The 16,560-nt window shown below is 38.4% G+C and overlaps 1 protein-coding gene across 13 annotated transcripts in view; it reads right to left on the bottom strand.

The window, feature by feature from the left end:
- Positions 1–16,239, bottom strand: part of BBX (BBX high mobility group box domain containing) — a 379,187-nt gene extending 362,948 nt beyond the window's left edge. For 3 of the 13 annotated variants that reach the window (XM_043994813.1, XM_043994826.1, XM_043994821.1), the window contains exons 1-2: positions 13,304–13,701; positions 12,510–12,582 (exon numbers count right to left, since the gene is read on the bottom strand). The gene's annotated coding sequence lies outside the window, so the exon portion shown is untranslated. Of the gene's footprint in view, positions 1–11,542; positions 11,635–12,509; positions 12,583–13,303; positions 13,702–14,895; positions 14,918–15,390; positions 15,514–16,117 lie in introns of those variants that run through there. The other 10 variants (XM_043994815.1, XM_043994823.1, XM_043994814.1 and 7 more) reach the window with 7 other exon arrangements.
- Positions 16,240–16,560: the final 321 nt, after the last annotated feature.

Here is a 16,560-nt window from a genome sequence, read left to right as displayed (position 1 = left end):
TTTATACAGGGTCACAGAGTTAATAAATGTCTGAGGCTGAATATGAACTCAGGTCTTCCTGACTTTCAGTTCAGTGCTCTTTCTACTCTTAACACCTAGCTGCTTCATAAGAGTACTATTAACTTGGAGAGAAGGCAGAGTTTTACTGATTCAAAAAAAAAACAGAAGTAGAGAGGGCAACAGGTGTGAATGTTTGGTACGTTTTCAGATGAGATCATTGTATTCTTAGTTTTGCTTCATTGCTTTAATTTTTTACAAGAGCCATGTCCATGGAGTAGGGGTCTACTGGAAATGTTTCTAATATAAAAATAAAATACATCAATAAGAGGAAAAAAAAGAACAAAAGGTTAAGAAAATGTATTTAGGGACAGTTAGGTGGCACAGTGGATAGAGTACCGGCCCTGGAGTCAGGAGTACCTGAGTTCAAATCTGGCCTCAGACACTTAATACTTACTAGCTGTGTGACCCTGGGCAAGTCACTTAACCCCAATTGCCTCACTTTAAAAAGAAAAAAAGATTTAAAAAACAATGTATTTAATTAGTCAACCATAGTTAGCCTTCCTATTTGCCTCCAAGATAAAATTATAAAAGTCAATTTAGCTTTTAAAGCCCTTCACAACTTGGCCCTAATCAATCTTTCCAGCCTTGTTCCAGGGACATTACTCCTTCTCCCATTGCTAACTGGCCTTGCCTCTGTTCCCCACATGACACTCTATGTGTCTACTGTGTTTCTTTCTACAGGATGTCTCACATGCCTAGAAAGTACTCCCTCTTTACCTCTTCCCTCTCATAGAGTCCTCTCCTCTTCCATTAAGACATAGATTAAACACTATCATCTGTATGAAGCCATTCTCAATCACCCAAATGCTAGTAACCCCCTTGCTAATAACCTTGTATTTAACTACTATTAATGTATTTGTAAATTTTATATTGTTATGTTTACATATATGCTTTTCTTTCTCCTTAGAATGTAAAATTCTTGTGAACAAAGATTCTTTCTATTTATATTCCCAGTGCCTATCAATTTCCTAGTGCACAGTAAGCACTAAATAAATGTTTGCTGATTGACAGATTGACTGACTTTAAGTCATTAAAGAAGTAGCTTTGTTCCCCTCCTTATAATCCTCTCATTTAAATGAACTGTACTACATTTCCCATAGGTAAAAGGATAGATATTATATGTTATTTTAAAGGCATATGATAAGTTAGCCAAAATATTTGGTTCAGAGGTGTCATATTAAATACATTTTAACATTATTTAGCAGATTTGTAATCCACTTTAAGGAACTGCAATAAAATACTTTTTCTTCATCTTTATTCATATTACTGAGATAAAGTGTGACTTTTGGTAACAATAAATGTAAATTAAACCATACATGTTGATAAAATTAATTTAATGTAAAGCACCAATTCGTGTAAAAAATTTGTAAAAATCCTAGCAGAAAATAGCATGGGAGACTTTTAAAAATATATTCCAAGTCAAATAGAGCCACTAGTATTTAAATAAAAACAAAATTAGGAACAGGTACATACTTTAAAAAAATTATCCCATTGTCCAGACCAAATCTTTCCTAGAGATCAAGTGACAGTCGGAACTATAGAAGACCACATACCATATAATAAAGTTTATATGCATCTCAACATCATTTCCAGAAGTATTTAATGGAGTGTATGGTCTTCACCATGTGTGACCCATGGAAATACTCAGAGTAGGATGAAGTTTGAATACATTAAAAAGGTAAGAGTTTCAATGTGTCAAACTATCTGACTGAGAAAAATATAAAGTAAAAATAGGGGAGGGGTCAATACCCAAAAATCTAATAAATTTCCCTGGTTCCTGAACTGAGCTTTGTAAAATATCTTTATCTGTCCAATTGCATTGCTCAGAGAGCATGGTCATTTTCAAATCATCATTCATTAAAACTACTATCCAAAAATACATAAAGAATAACTTTATCTTGTTCTATGAATCAGCAAGAAGGAAAAGGGGAAATAAAGTACATTAAGAAAAAAAAAATCATAGCCAAGGAAGATGGACTTTTTTGTCTCCTAAATCTGCACTTGATTCTGATGATGACACATCAGAAAAGACAAAATAAATTTAATTTCAGTTGACTAGGGTCCTTAGTGACAGCACAAAACAGTGGCATGTTACTTTGTATTATTAAAATGATTTATGTTCTAGTGTCCAAAAATACACTTCATAAAAAACTGTCTCCCAAACATAGTCGGAGAGAATGTCATCTATGTGCTGATTTAGAAAGCCCTGCAAACCATTCTCAGCACTAATGAACTTTTGGCTCGAACATATACTGCTAATGAAAAGTTTCAAATTAGTTCAATATTCTCTTACTTCTAATAACTATTTTCACAAATAAGTATGGCAGAAATTTATTTTGTAGCAACATTCATGTATTGTTCAAGTATTCTAGTCTTAGATAATCATGCTCATCAATCTTATCATACACAGATGATAGAACATTAGCTAAGACAACTGCAACCCCAAAAAAAGGTTCTTTTATGGCTGTGTGTCAGTGTAATCAATAAAGATTAAGACACAATATTAATGAGACATTTCTATCTCATGGTACCAACTAGGAAGAGCTGGGCACCTCATTAGCTACTTGGTAGCCAACTCAGTTTATAACCCACAAAGGGCAGCTTCAGAACTTCTCACTTACAAGAGTTCTCTATTCCTTTCCTTAGATAAGCTTCTGGATGTTCACAAGTTTCTAGCTCCATCACTTCTTCCTGGTAAAATTCCCAATATCAAAATGGAAAGGCTTCTATTACAAGAAAAAGAATTATCTGGAGGAGTATCTATTGGTATATTAAGCTGAAAAACTACAGGGTGTTTTGTTCTACCTCCCTAAGAAGTATGGAGAGACATACACTCAGCATGAAATTCTATTTGGAGATTTTTAAACAAATCATATTAGATACAACTCTTACGCAGTCTTTCAATCTTTCCATCATTCTAATAACAAAACTATACAAATAATGTATTTATCTTAGTCCATTTCAGGAAAATTCATAGATTACTGGCATCTCTATTCATCCCAGCATTAAAAATCTCAGCTGCAAAACATACTTGCTATAAATTCTGCAAGAACGAAATTCACATTAAAAACAATTTAGCATGCACATTATGTTTTGGAATTTAGGTTTACGTTTTAGTTGTTAACCTATGTATATCTATCTCTAAAAATAAATTAGGGTTGAAAAAGACAACTACAAATACCAATACTCACAAATATTTACAGGGCATATCAAAGAAGCCAAATCATCAAGACAACAGATTTTATAGGTATATGTGTATTCCTAGATGTCTATCACAAATTCACTTTGCAGATAAGTCCAAGAACAACCAAAGCTTGACAATTGGCCAGGGAGAATTATTTTCTCATTTTGTTCCATTTCCCACCGAGTGCCCTTTGTTGTCAATGGGAATTTCATCCACACTCAGATAGCTTTGGGAGGTGGAAAGAAAATTGAGAAATGATTCAGCATTTTGAAAATGCCATAAGAAACCTTACTGCTAACATAAGAGTTGATGACCTACTACTCAATCTGTAGCTTTCGTACTGGAATTTTAATCAAAGGTGTTAAAGTTTTTGAAAGATGATCCCATTGACCAGAAATGAAAAAGAAATAATTTTGCACACCTGCTCAACTACAGTCTAACAACTGCAGTCTATTAAGAAACTAGTTTTTATATGAATCAATTCCCAATGTAATAGTGGGCCAGATACTCATCTATAATTCTATCTCAATAAGTGCCATATGCAAATATAATTTACATCTATAATTTTTAAATTTTTCTATAGAATTATTCTGTTTTTTATTTATGTTTTCTTTTCTTTCATATTATTTTTTGAGGAATTAAAATGAAAAGGGAGGTTCTAAGCAAACTATTCAACATGACTTTCGTAAAAGAGAAAGGTGATAAGAACCATCAGAGAAAACATTATTAAAGACAAAAAAGAGTATCCACTAGAAAGATACTCCATCTATACTGGTGCTCCTATAAGTATAAGTGACTTTTTATACATATTTTCCTGAAAGAATAGGATAAATATTCAAATGCATTAAATAACATAATATTGGGGGGGGGGATTGTGAGGCAATTGGGGTTAAGTGACTTGCCTAGGGTCACACAGCTAGTAAGTGTGAAGTGTCTGAGGCCAAGTTTGAACTCAGGTCCTCCTGACTCCAAGGCCGGTGCTCTATCCACTGTACCACCTAGCTGCCCCAAATAACATATTATTTGAACAGTATAACACTTTTCCCCATAAGACATCTTTCAGCTTTTCTTCTTCTATCCTTCATAATTTGGTCAGCATCTTTCATATTCCACTATAAGCATTTTTTCTTAAATTCAGTAGCTATGTAATAAATAAATGTAGAATTGAACTGAATTTAATTGAATCTTACCCCTTAATGAATGCTTTTAGTCATTATAATATCTAACATTTATTGAGTTCCTATTCTAATCAAGGCTTTTTGCTATAATTAATAAGGGAAACCTAATAGAATGTAAGGTGCTTGAGGACAGAGTTAGCTCTTCATTTTTGTCTGGGTGTTTAGCACAATGCCTTGCAGGGTAGAAGTTAAGTGAATATGCTATAACCCCAGGCCTCAAGGAACTTGCAGGATAAGTAGGGATGATATAATATTAACAAATAACTGTAACACAAGACAGTATGTGCTAAAACAACAGGAAAAAAGAGGACTGTATTCAAACCCAGTTGTTATCCCTCTCTACTTCCTCATTTCATCTATATGATCTTTCCATTCCTTCTTTATGAATTACTCATGTCTGGTATTATCTACAATTCTTAAAGTCTCTCTGTTTTGTTTTGTTTTTTGGGGGGTTTTGCCAGGCAATGGGGGTTAAGTGACTTGCCCAGGGTCACACAGCTAGTAAGTGTCAAGTGTCTGAGGCCAAATTTGAACTCAGGTACTCCTGAATCCAGGGCCAATGCTTTATCCACTGCGCCACCTAGCCGACCCTTGTTTTGTTTTTTAAATCAAGTCTTGTACATCCAGTTGAGGATTAAGCTCTCCTACAGCTTCCTTTCCTCCCTACTTCATTCATTTTATCCAACAAACACTGATTAAGCACCTGCTATACTGGGAGAGACACAAAATACTATACTAAGAGGTGGCACAGTCAATAGAGCACAGGTGTTGGATTGAGGAAGACCTGATGTCAAAATCAGCCTCAGACACTTACTAAATATGTGACCTCAGGCAAGTTGCTTAATGCCTGTTTGCCTCAGCTTCCTTATCTGTAAAATGGGAATATTAATAGCACTGACATCCCAGGTCGTTGTGTGGATAAAATGGGATATTTGTAAAATGCTTTACAAACCTTCAAGTACTACCTAAATATTTGTTGTTGTTGTTGTTGTTATTCTAACAACACCCCCTGGTCTACAGCCAAACTCCTAGGGGAAAAAATCCATCTATACTTATTGCCTCTACTTCCCCCTCCTCTTATGAATTTCTGAACCCACTCCAACCTACCTTCAGGACTCATCACTTATTGAACTGTTCTCTCCAAGATGACCAACAAACTCAAACTGCCAATTCCATCAGCCTTCTTTTATGCTATGCAGTATTTAACACAACCACTCTTTGCCTCCTAGAAGTAAGTACTCTCTCCTTTTTGGGTTCCACATCGATATCAAGGTAAACATGAACATAGAAGGCCATTCAGTCCAACTCTCTCCTTTTATATATGGGGAAAATGAGGCCTAGGAAGATAGTCAGACACAGCATTTGAACACAGATCACAGATCCTCTGAATTCAGAGTCAACTGCTCTCACCACCAAACCACTCAGGGATTCTACTATTCTCTCTTGGTTCTTTTCCCTTGTCTGTCTGACTGGCTACCCTTTGTTGTTGCTGTTGCTATTGTTAGATAATCATCCATGTCCTACCTCCTAACTTTGGGCTCCTTCTCATCCTTCTTGGTGACCTCATCAGCTCCCAAGGGTTCAACTATCATCTCTTTGCTCTATGCAGATCTATTTGTCTAACCCTAGTCTCTGCCCTTTTTGAACTTCATTTCTGCATTTGTTGTTCAGTTGTTTCAGTCATGTCTTAACTCTTTGTAACCCTATTTGGGGTTTTCCTGGCAAAAAAAGTTTGCCATTCCCTTCTCCGGTTCATTTTACAAATGAGGAAACTGAGATAAATAGGATTAAGTGACTTGCCCCAGTCATATACTAAGTATCTGAGAATGCATTTGAACTCAGGCCTTCCTAGAACCAGGCCCGGCACTCTATCCACTGCAACACCTAGCTACTCTAATGCATTTCTGTACTACCAACTGCTTATTGAATATCACTGAGTAGCTAAAGCAAAAGTCTTTAACTTTTCCCCCAACCCGCCCTTCTTCCAAACTTAATTAATTTGGTCAAGGGCACCAGTATCTTTCCGGTACAGGTTTTCAACCTTTAGACTCATCCTCAACTCTTCACTCTGCCCCATCTCATCCCATCTTATGAAATCTTGTCAAATATACCTTCAGAAAAATATTAACATTCATCCACCTCTGTCCAGTTACAAGGCTACCACCCTAAATTCTAGACTCTATCACCTCTTGCCTATAATATTGAGATAGCCTACTAATTGATCCCCCTACCTGCAAACTTCCTCGCGTGTAACTTCTAAATTGAAATGACTAGTGCCTAAGGTATACCATGTCATTTCTCTACTTCTGTGTCTAGAATAAAAGAGAAACACCTGTATTTGGTATTTAAAACCCTTCCTAACCTTGTCATTCTCTAAATTTCCAGTATTCACATGCTTTCTTCCCATTATGAGGGCCAACCTGCTATTCCTCATGAACAACACTTCATCTCATTTTCATGGCTTTTCACTGCTTGTTCTCCATGCATTGGCATGCCCTCCCCCTCCTAGCTTCCCTGGAATCCTTTCTAGAACCAGATCAAGTCCCAGCTTTTTCTACAAGAGACCTTTCCTGGTCCTACTTTCTCCCACCTCCCCCTCCATTAGTGATTCCCCACAGAGTAACTTCCATTTACACTGTACATATGTGTGTGTGTATGTATATGTATGTATATGCATATATAAACACATATACATATATATAAACACATATACATATATATACACACATATACATACATATACACATATACATACACCTCTTAGAGGGTAGAGACCACCTTTTTTTCTTTCTTTAGATCTCCAGTATTTAGTTCAGTGTACTTGGCACAGAGTTGCACTTACTCCAACCTATCTTTCCCCCTCGTGCAGTTTATATGCTGATCAAATTGGCTTATTTATTGCTCCCTGTATGTGGCATCCCATCTCCCACCTCTATTCCTGTACACAGGCTCTCACCGTGCCTCATATTCACTTTCTTTCCCTCTGCCTCCTAGAGAGTTTAGCTTTCTTTAATGTTTAGTTCAAGCATAGCCTCTTACCACAGGCCTTCCTGATCCTTGTCATAGTTGCTTGCCACCTAAAATCATTTTGTATTTACTGTGTATATTTTTTTATTGACCTATCTATGCAAGTATGCTTTCTCTCCAATAGAATGTAAGTTCCTTGAGGGAAGCCGCATATGTTTCTGTTTCTATGGTATAATAGACTGTATAATACTATATACTGTATAATATTATGTATTATAAATAGTAGATACTTAATGATTGCTGAATGAATGAATAAAAAAATAAGATACACTCCCTCCCTTCATGGCCTATTTATGGGTATAAAACAAAAAATTAGATAACGTTAATATATAAAATTATATAACAACAACATTCAAGAGTTACAAAGTATCAAAATGTCTTGTGGGCATCTCACATTCAATGCAAAAGAAGAAAAACAAGTTTTTCTCTATGTACCTGTTAAATAAATACATCGAATTCTTTGCTTTGATTCTCTTACTAACAGCTTCAGCTATGTGTTACTACTATATTTGATTACTCATTTCATTGTCTGACGAATTATTTGATGTATGCTTCCAAGCATCTTGTTTTATAAAATGTTCACAAGATTACACTTTTTGTTTTCAGATTTTCCTTTTGGCTTTCCATATACTTTTCACTGTCTGATACTAGGTGACTACTTAAATATGTCATCTTTCTTACTTTTTAATAGCTTTTTGGTTTATGGTAATTTTATATCTAAAAATCATCTGCATATGGTGGGTGTGTATATGTTTTATTGCCAATGTTGATTATTTTCTTCCAATTTCTCTCCTGTCAATGAACATGTTAAAATGTATATAGGAGGCATTTGTTTACATTTTTTCATAGCTATTATTTCAATACTTAGGATGCTTTTGTCTTTCATTTCAAATGAAAACATACTACTGTATATCAAGCAGGATTTCCTAAATATATCTGCATTGGAATTTTTAGGGAGTGACACCCTCAAAAATCTAACACTAATGAAAAGGCACACATGAAAATTCATTGGCAAAACAGAGAAAAAATGGTATTTTTTCAGAGACTAGTTTCACTTTGTTTTTTTTTTTAAATACATTGGACCTGACTCTAACTCCTTATTTGGAATGAGAAGTAATGAAAATGGGGGGAAAGATTTTAGCTAAGACACTCAGAAACTACTTATAGGCTGTGTAAAACTTCAGCAAAACTTTTAAAAGTAAATATTGGGGGGCAGCTAGGTGGCGCAGTGGATAGAGCACCAGCCCTGGAGTCAGGAGTACCTGAGTTCAAATCCGGCCTCAGACACGTAACACTTACTAGCTGTGTGACCCTGGGCAAGTCACTTAACCCCCATTGCCTCAAAATTAAAAAAAAAAAAGTAAATATTGAATGATGAAGTACCAAAGGATGGTTTTGGCATTAATATTATAATTCAAGAAAAAAAGAATCTTTTTCACTAGTTAAGGATATATGTAAATTAAGAAGATGATTCTAAAACTTTAAAGGTAACTATCCCCTCACTGATGGCAATGCAAATGCCCAAATGAAGCTATTAGATTTCAGTTACTTAAGGATTTCAACAGTCTCTCACATTTTCCTACCTTTTGAAAACAGGCATCATGGAAGTGATTTCTTTTATATTTTAAGGAATAGTCATATTTAGGAGAAGTTTATTTTCTGAATGTTTTAATGGAGATAATGATTAGAACCTTATACAATTTTACCATTGTTATTAACATGACAGAAATTAGCACTCCTAATTTATAGCCCATTGAAAAACATGTTTGTTAGCACCTTAACATGTGTTTAAAAAAGAAAAAGTCTACTTTAAGTAGACTTACATTAGCAATTGATGATTGGCGATAACTTTTGAAATTCTATATAAAAGGTAAGTTTTTATAAACTGTGAAACACTATTTCAAGTTGTTTTCCTTCATTTGTTACTTTTTTTAGAAAACACAACTACATAGTTACTTATGACACCCCAAAACAAAATAATTACTTGAACATGATGGTTCTTATATAGCCCATGTTTTGACTTCAATGTCTAAAGAAATCTCTCATCTATCTTGGTAAAATTCTGAATAAAGATGAAAAGTAGTGAGATTAAAAGTGCTAAGTAATTTTTAAATCATGAGTGAAAGCCAGCATGTATTTTGGGATGCATATATTTTTCACTTGAGTTTCTTCCCTCCCCCAAATCCCCCACTCCACTGCAATCAATCAAAAAAAAAACACCCTTTATTTACTAAGTAGTAGTGATGTGCCTGCCCCCTGTGCTAAATATTGGGGAAAAAAGAAGGGCAAAAACAATTTCTGCCCCCTCTCACAATCTAGAAGACAACATGTAAATAAATAAGAACCTACAGATACATATAATGAATAGAGAGAAGGTCATTTTAGGAAAAAAGATTACCTAGCAGCTATACCAGGGCCAGCTAAACGGAGAAAAGTTTTGTAAAAAAGAAAAGTCTGGGCCCTAAACTAATGATATAGGAAGAGTATCTATCTGATCATTTAAAAAAACAATGAAGTCTTGAGTGAAAGGTTTCCTAATATTGTCAAAATGCCTTTTAAAACACTGCACAAAGAGATCCCAGGTATAAATCTTTTTTTTTTCATAAATTGAAATTAAGATGCATGTGAAGGTTATACATAGTAATCAATACAAAATGCAGAATATCTTCTGACCAATAGTTTTGTGATTCATTTAGGGAATTTTTCATTATGCAGAAATAAAATTCCTTTACTAAACTTCTACCAAAGACTAAAATTGGTTCATCATTACTGGGATAAGTGTATTTTAGATACAACCAACATAATGAAGAGGGCTTTAAGTTCATGCCATAAGAAGAGAAACTGAAGGAACTGGTAGTTTTTAACCTGGAAAAAGGAAAACTTAGGGAACAATACCCAACAATACATGGGTAGAGATTATAGAGACAGATTTTGACTTAATGTAGAGAAAAACTTCCTAACAATTGGACCTATCTAATAAATGGAATAAGTACCCCCAGTAGATTGCTTCTTACTGCATGTCTTCAAAAAAAACACACTGAATGACCACTTGTGTCTACAGTAGAGGGAATCCTTTTTCATATATTGAGCTAGACTAGTTGGCCTCAGAGTTTCCTTCCAATTCTCGGATTCTCTGAGTCTATAATTCATTGAAATGTTATGTCCTTTTTACATCACTGTTATATCTCATCATTACAAGTGGTGCTTTTCTGAATTCAAAGCCCCTGATTGTTCTTTTAAAATCTTTTTTGAAGAGCTACTTATTTGATATTCCAGAGAAGTGAAATATTTCATCCACATAGCTTTTATTCTATAAATTAATGATCTGCATATTCATATCTATGTTGGTCAAATATTCTTCTACTGAGAAAAGAGCTCACATTAAAAGTTAGCTAAAGTGGAAAAAAAGTAAAACAACCTAAGTCTCACATATACAAATGTGATATCATTTAGTATATAGGAATACTCTGAATACTCCTGCCATATGTTCAAAAGTTGCTATCTTTTGAAATAGACTTTTAAAAAGCAAGGATGCAGAAATCATCATTTTAGGATTTTTTATAACCAACTTTCACCAGTGATTATGTTAAATAATTTACCATTTGTCATTCCACAATATTATATTGTATCATGAACATGGGTTTGCATTGCATAGACCTTATAAACTAAAAACCCAGCAATACTGTCACCATTAATTTTGCTGTTAAAGACTACTAAAAAAACTCAATCTTTTAAAACAATTTTCTTTAATACTAAGACACAAAGTTTCACTGGCATATACAAAGTTCTGGAAGCTAAGTAATAAAGCAAGATAGGCCACAGATACCTCCTTCCTAAAGAACTGAGTTCAAAATCTCATTTTGATTCACAAAATCTTACCTCTCTCTTCACTCTAGAGGGTTACAAACTACCACCTTTGTCTTACAGTTTTGAGGAACTACTTATCTCTATTTAACCACAGTTTAAAGATAATATAGTCTCCTGTACTATTATTTAGGATGAGTTGGAGGAGAAATAGATTTATAAGTAAGTTCTTTAGCAACTGAGATGACTATATTAACTTAAAAATATTCTAAGAATCCTTAATTTTCACCTTGCACTTTTATAATTCATCCACTAGAAATTTGCAGCCAATCACATACTCCTTCTCTTTGGTGGGGAAGTGAGGATGGAAGGTCCTTCAATCTGTTAAAAAAGTAATCCAACTTTGAGATTATATATATTATTTATATATATACACATACATATACATACACACATTCATATACATACACACATATATAAATATATGTGTGTATATATATAAAATCTCAAAATTGGATTGCTTTTTAACAGATTGTCCCAAAGTTTGAAACTTCTCCAAATACACAGTATGTGAAGGAAGTTCCAATAATATGGTCAGTTGCATTTGCTTTTCAGTACACTGTTCTATCTAGATGAACTATTTTTCATAAAGTTACTGTCACAAATGACATAGATTACCAAGAAAAGAGGGATGAGATGGATGCACTGTGCTAATGTCAATCACTAGAGTAATAGAGATCCTGTACAGATTGCTTCTCTAAGTAGTTTTTTGGGGTTGTTGGTTTTTTTGGGGGGAGGGGATCCTGGAGAATAATCAAATATAAATGTTACCAATATTTTCAACTGATGGCCTCCTGTCTTTCAGAAGTATTATCTGAATTAAAGAACTTAATTTAACATGGTTTCTTTCCTTATCCTACTCATTCACCTACTGTGCTAAAAGTTCATTTTCAATTTAATTGCTTATTTGCATATAATCAAGGTTTCAGTGGTTGTTTGTTTTTTTAAAAAAACTTGCTCCAGGGATGGGAGAATAGAACAAAACATTTAAAGTCACCATCTTTAAAAAATTCCCACCCCCAAAGTGCTGAACCTTAAGCAAAATAAATTGACATCCACTGGGGGAACGTAGGACAGACATGCCTCTTGGGGATGTTAAAATCTGACAAAGCATCTTCCTACAAGAAACTATAAGAACCCTTATTTTATTATTAATAATTACTCTCTCTTCCTGTATGAACAGTTTGCATACTTACCTAGGAAGGCAAATGGAAATTACAGGCAGGGGAAGAAGAAGCTGTCTCGAAGCCTTTGTCATGTGATAGTGACCTATAAAGTATCAAATAAAGGCAGATCATCAGTATACCATCATTTTGCAATATTTCCAGATCGGCACAATATCAACAGTGAAGGAGCCCCCCAAACTCAAGACTTGCTTTTTAAAGGAAGTTCATATTAAAGAGCAAGCGACCTTCCTTCTCCAGAGAAAAAGAAATCATAGGCAGCAAGGGAAAAGATGCACTAACGTCTCCAAAGGGCACAGGGGCTGTGTAAGACCAACAATCATTTGTTGGTATCTAGCTGGTTTCCACCACCCTGATTCCCCTCCCCCTTTCTCTCCACTCCTCTACTTCCCATATGTACAAAGCAGAAAGTTGATCCATTTTGCCAACGCAAAACCTCCCCGTGATCATTCATCAACTTGCCCAAGTGACCACCACAACCGAGGATAAAGAAACCAGAAACAAAACCGTAGCAATCAATAGCTAGCCCCAAAGCTGCGCCGTCCACAGAAGCTGTAGGTTGCAACGTTGTGCCACACAGTTGTTCCAGGTAACGACTGCCCATTCCCCAGCAGACCTGAGCAGCTACAACAGTCGTCAAAACGCCAACTCTCCCCCACCACCACCACCCCCATCGCAATCCACGGATTAGAGAGATCTGAATCGAGCAAGGAAAACACATTCGCCAAAATCGTGGCAAGTGCAGGGCCATCGGGGTCTGCTAGGTTGGGATTGAAGGGAAGTATTAAAATGGAGAGAGATCTAACCCAGGCTTTGTTGCTGGTCACCATCAAGTTTGCATCTTAGTACAAAATGTCGATCTTAAAGGCTGACAAGACAGAGGCAGAGACAGAGAGAGAAAGAGAAACAGAATAGAGTCCATCTTGCTTTGGGGAAGAGGAAAAAAAATGAAGTGCAAATCTCACTCCCGGCGTAAAAGTCTGCAAAACACCTTTCAATGAGGAAGAGGCAACGAGTGGGGTCTCCCCCTTCTCTCCGCCTTCTCAAACGACATGTCGGGAATCAAACTGGCGGTGATCGGGGCAGAAAACACCTCCTCCTACTACTCCTCCTCCTCTTCCTCCTCCTTCTTCTCCTCCTCCTCCTCCTCCCCGCGGGCCCCGGCGATGATCCCGCCGCCACCGCTGCTGCTGCTGCTGCTGCTGCTGCTGCTGCCTCTGCTGCCACCGGGGAGGTGGTGCTGCTGCTGCTAGAACCACATGAGCGATACCATTCCCTGCTTGGACCATCCCTATACAGCGCATGTGATAATGTGGGGCTGGGGGAGGAGTGCCCCCACAGTGCGGGGGTGGGGTGTGCGGGCGCGGTGCTGTTCACTGGTGAGAATTAAAAGACCAGGAGGAATGCTCCTGGGGAGGTTATCATAAAAGTAGGGACAGGGAAGGCGGTGGTAGTGGTGCGCTGTTGGTGGAGGGAGGAGGAGGACAAGTTCCCTCCCCCCCTCCACCCCCCAGTCCTCTACTCCCAGACTAGGTTAATCTAAAAGGAAGGGAAAAACGCCTCTCCCCGTGCGATTATCCAGATGGGGGAAGTACCCCTGTCTACGTTAGCTCAGATCGGGGAAGGTAGGTAACCCCGTGTGTGGATCTGGGAGAAGTGAACTGAACGTGTCATTAGTAGGACAGGCAATGGTTTCAAAGCCCCAGGCCAGTGACCATCAGCAGGAGCAAAGCTTGTTTCGTCCCCATCCCCCACACCCTCCACCCACCTTCCCTCACTTCTCTACCCCCCCCCCCACCCAACCTCCACCCCACCTCTCGAAACTTTTAAACAAGATCCGCCTGGACTAATTTGTCCTCAGACACTTAAAATATTGACTAGACCCTGCACACTGCGAGGGAAGGAGAATGCACGCTTTATTTTTTTTCCCCTTTCTACAGAAAGGAAAGCAAAAAATAGCTTCTCTCTCCGTCTCTCTCTCTCCACCCCCCCCCTCTGTCGTACATGTTGTGTCTTAGCTTTTTTTGCATCGTTTCATTTTTACCTTCCTCATTTAGCTGAAACGATTACAGATATTTCACACATAAAAGTGTCACATATCCCCGAATTAATGATCTTTGTAAATTACAGGACTTGGGTTTTCTCAGTCATGTAAGTTTCATACAATATCCCCCAAAACATTTTTTGAGAGCGAGCGAGGGAGACGAGGTGGATAAGGAAAAGAAAGCTCGAGTCTGATTTCTGTAATTTACTAGCGACCCGGATCACAGCAAATAACAGTGTAACACGAATGTGGCCTCTGAGAGCTGAGAAACCCTTGCTAAAGGCATCAGCCCCATCCCTGGGTAAATGATCTCCAAGTTTTCTGTCATCGCGACCATGCAATGTCATAACTTACCTTCAGAAATAAGACTTTAAACAGCGAAGGCCTTCCTCCTCCTCACCCCCACCCCCACCCCCAGCCTCGCTCTCTCCACCTTAAACTTATTGACACAACATAATCCCACATTCATGCAAAATCCTGACACAGCCTCTCTCCTCCTCTTCCCCCTCCTCTCTCCCTCTTCTCTCTCTCTCCCTCTCTTTCCTTCCTCCCGGCTGTTCTCGCACTGAAACACCACTTTCTCTACTAACTGCACGTTTGCTTAAGGGTGGAGGGTGAGAGGGCATTAGATCTGCGGAGCCGGAAAACCCAAATCCCCAACTCTCAAGATGAACGAACAACTGAGCTGCTTTTTCCTGGTCACCAAAGCAAGAAAAATAAATAAATAAACGGAAGGGGGGGAACCCCCCATGATAATAATACCTTCTTCTAATTCCCTCTGACCCCTCTCCCCCCCTCCCCCTCCTTCCTCGTCCTCCCGTTTCCTCCCCTCCCAAGCCAGTAACCAACCTTCAGATAAACGCACTTTCCCCCGTAATGAAGTTTGGGGGCTTCATCGGCAGTCACAATTTGCCAGTCAGTGTGGTGGCTCTGTTGTTGTTTTTCCTCCTCCTCCTCCTCCTCTTCCTCCTCCTCCTCCTAGTCCTCCTCCTTCTCCTCGTCCTCCTACTCCTAGTGCTCCTCCTCGTCCTCCTCTTCCTCCTCCCTCTCCTCCTCCTCCCGGGTCGGCTTCGCTCTCCCTCTTTGCCCCTCTCTCCACTGCTGCTGCTTGTGTGGTGAGAGGTTCAAACGCAGCCTGGCACTGGCTGGCCTACTATTCCCCCCCTCCCTCCCCAACCTCTTGCATGCATTGCATTGCATTCACCTCTCCCCCTCCTGCCCCAAGGGGAACAGAAGAGAGGCGAACATCTCCCCCGAACCTCTCCCAATCCAAAGTTTTCGTGTAGGGGGGGGGGAAAGTGATTAGGAATTGTGGCCCGGGTAGCAGCAGCGCAGGACTTGTTAAGGTTCTCTCCCTCTCTCCCTCTCTCCCCCTCTGTCTTCCTCAAGTCCACCCTACCCTACCGGCTGCTGCTGCTCCTTCTGCTGTTGCTGCTTCTGCTGCTGCTACTGCTGGAAGAGTCCTTGGGGCTGCAGCCCGGCTGTTTTCAAGTGAGTATTAAAAAAAGAAAGTGTCGGGAAAGGGACCTCTCTCGCTCGTTTCGCAAAGGAAAAGCTGGGGATGGTGGGCACTTACCTCTTTCCCTGTGTGTTAAATGTGTGTGTATGTCTCTCTCAGTGGCCAGTCAGTGTTTCTCTATGGGAAAGTGAAGAGAGCAGCTCTCAGAGCCGCTCTGCCTCCGTTTTCACTGTACACTGTTCCACATACAGTACATGCAACCCGGAGAGACTGAAAACACTAATTTTATATAAGGCAGCCTGCCATTGGCCAAGAGGTTGAGGGACAGGCTAACCAGCCATACAGAGGGCCCGTTACACCCAAACACGCACACATACACACATTTTACACAGACACACACACATACACAAAGATCATCACATTTTCTATTTTATAACATTCGGGACCTGTAGACAGCAGGGAAAGGACAGGTAGAAAGACACGGCCAAGTGGGTTTGAGCAGAGGAAGCCCCAGCTGCACTAGTTGCAAGGCTAGAAACTGGTGTCCATTTGACTTGGGA

This window comes from Dromiciops gliroides, chromosome 3 (assembly GCF_019393635.1).
Source record: "Dromiciops gliroides isolate mDroGli1 chromosome 3, mDroGli1.pri, whole genome shotgun sequence".
NCBI classification, from domain to species: Eukaryota; Metazoa; Chordata; class Mammalia; order Microbiotheria; family Microbiotheriidae; genus Dromiciops; species Dromiciops gliroides.
Note: the sequence above shows the minus strand (reverse complement) of the source record. Positions and strands in the feature narration are given on the sequence as shown.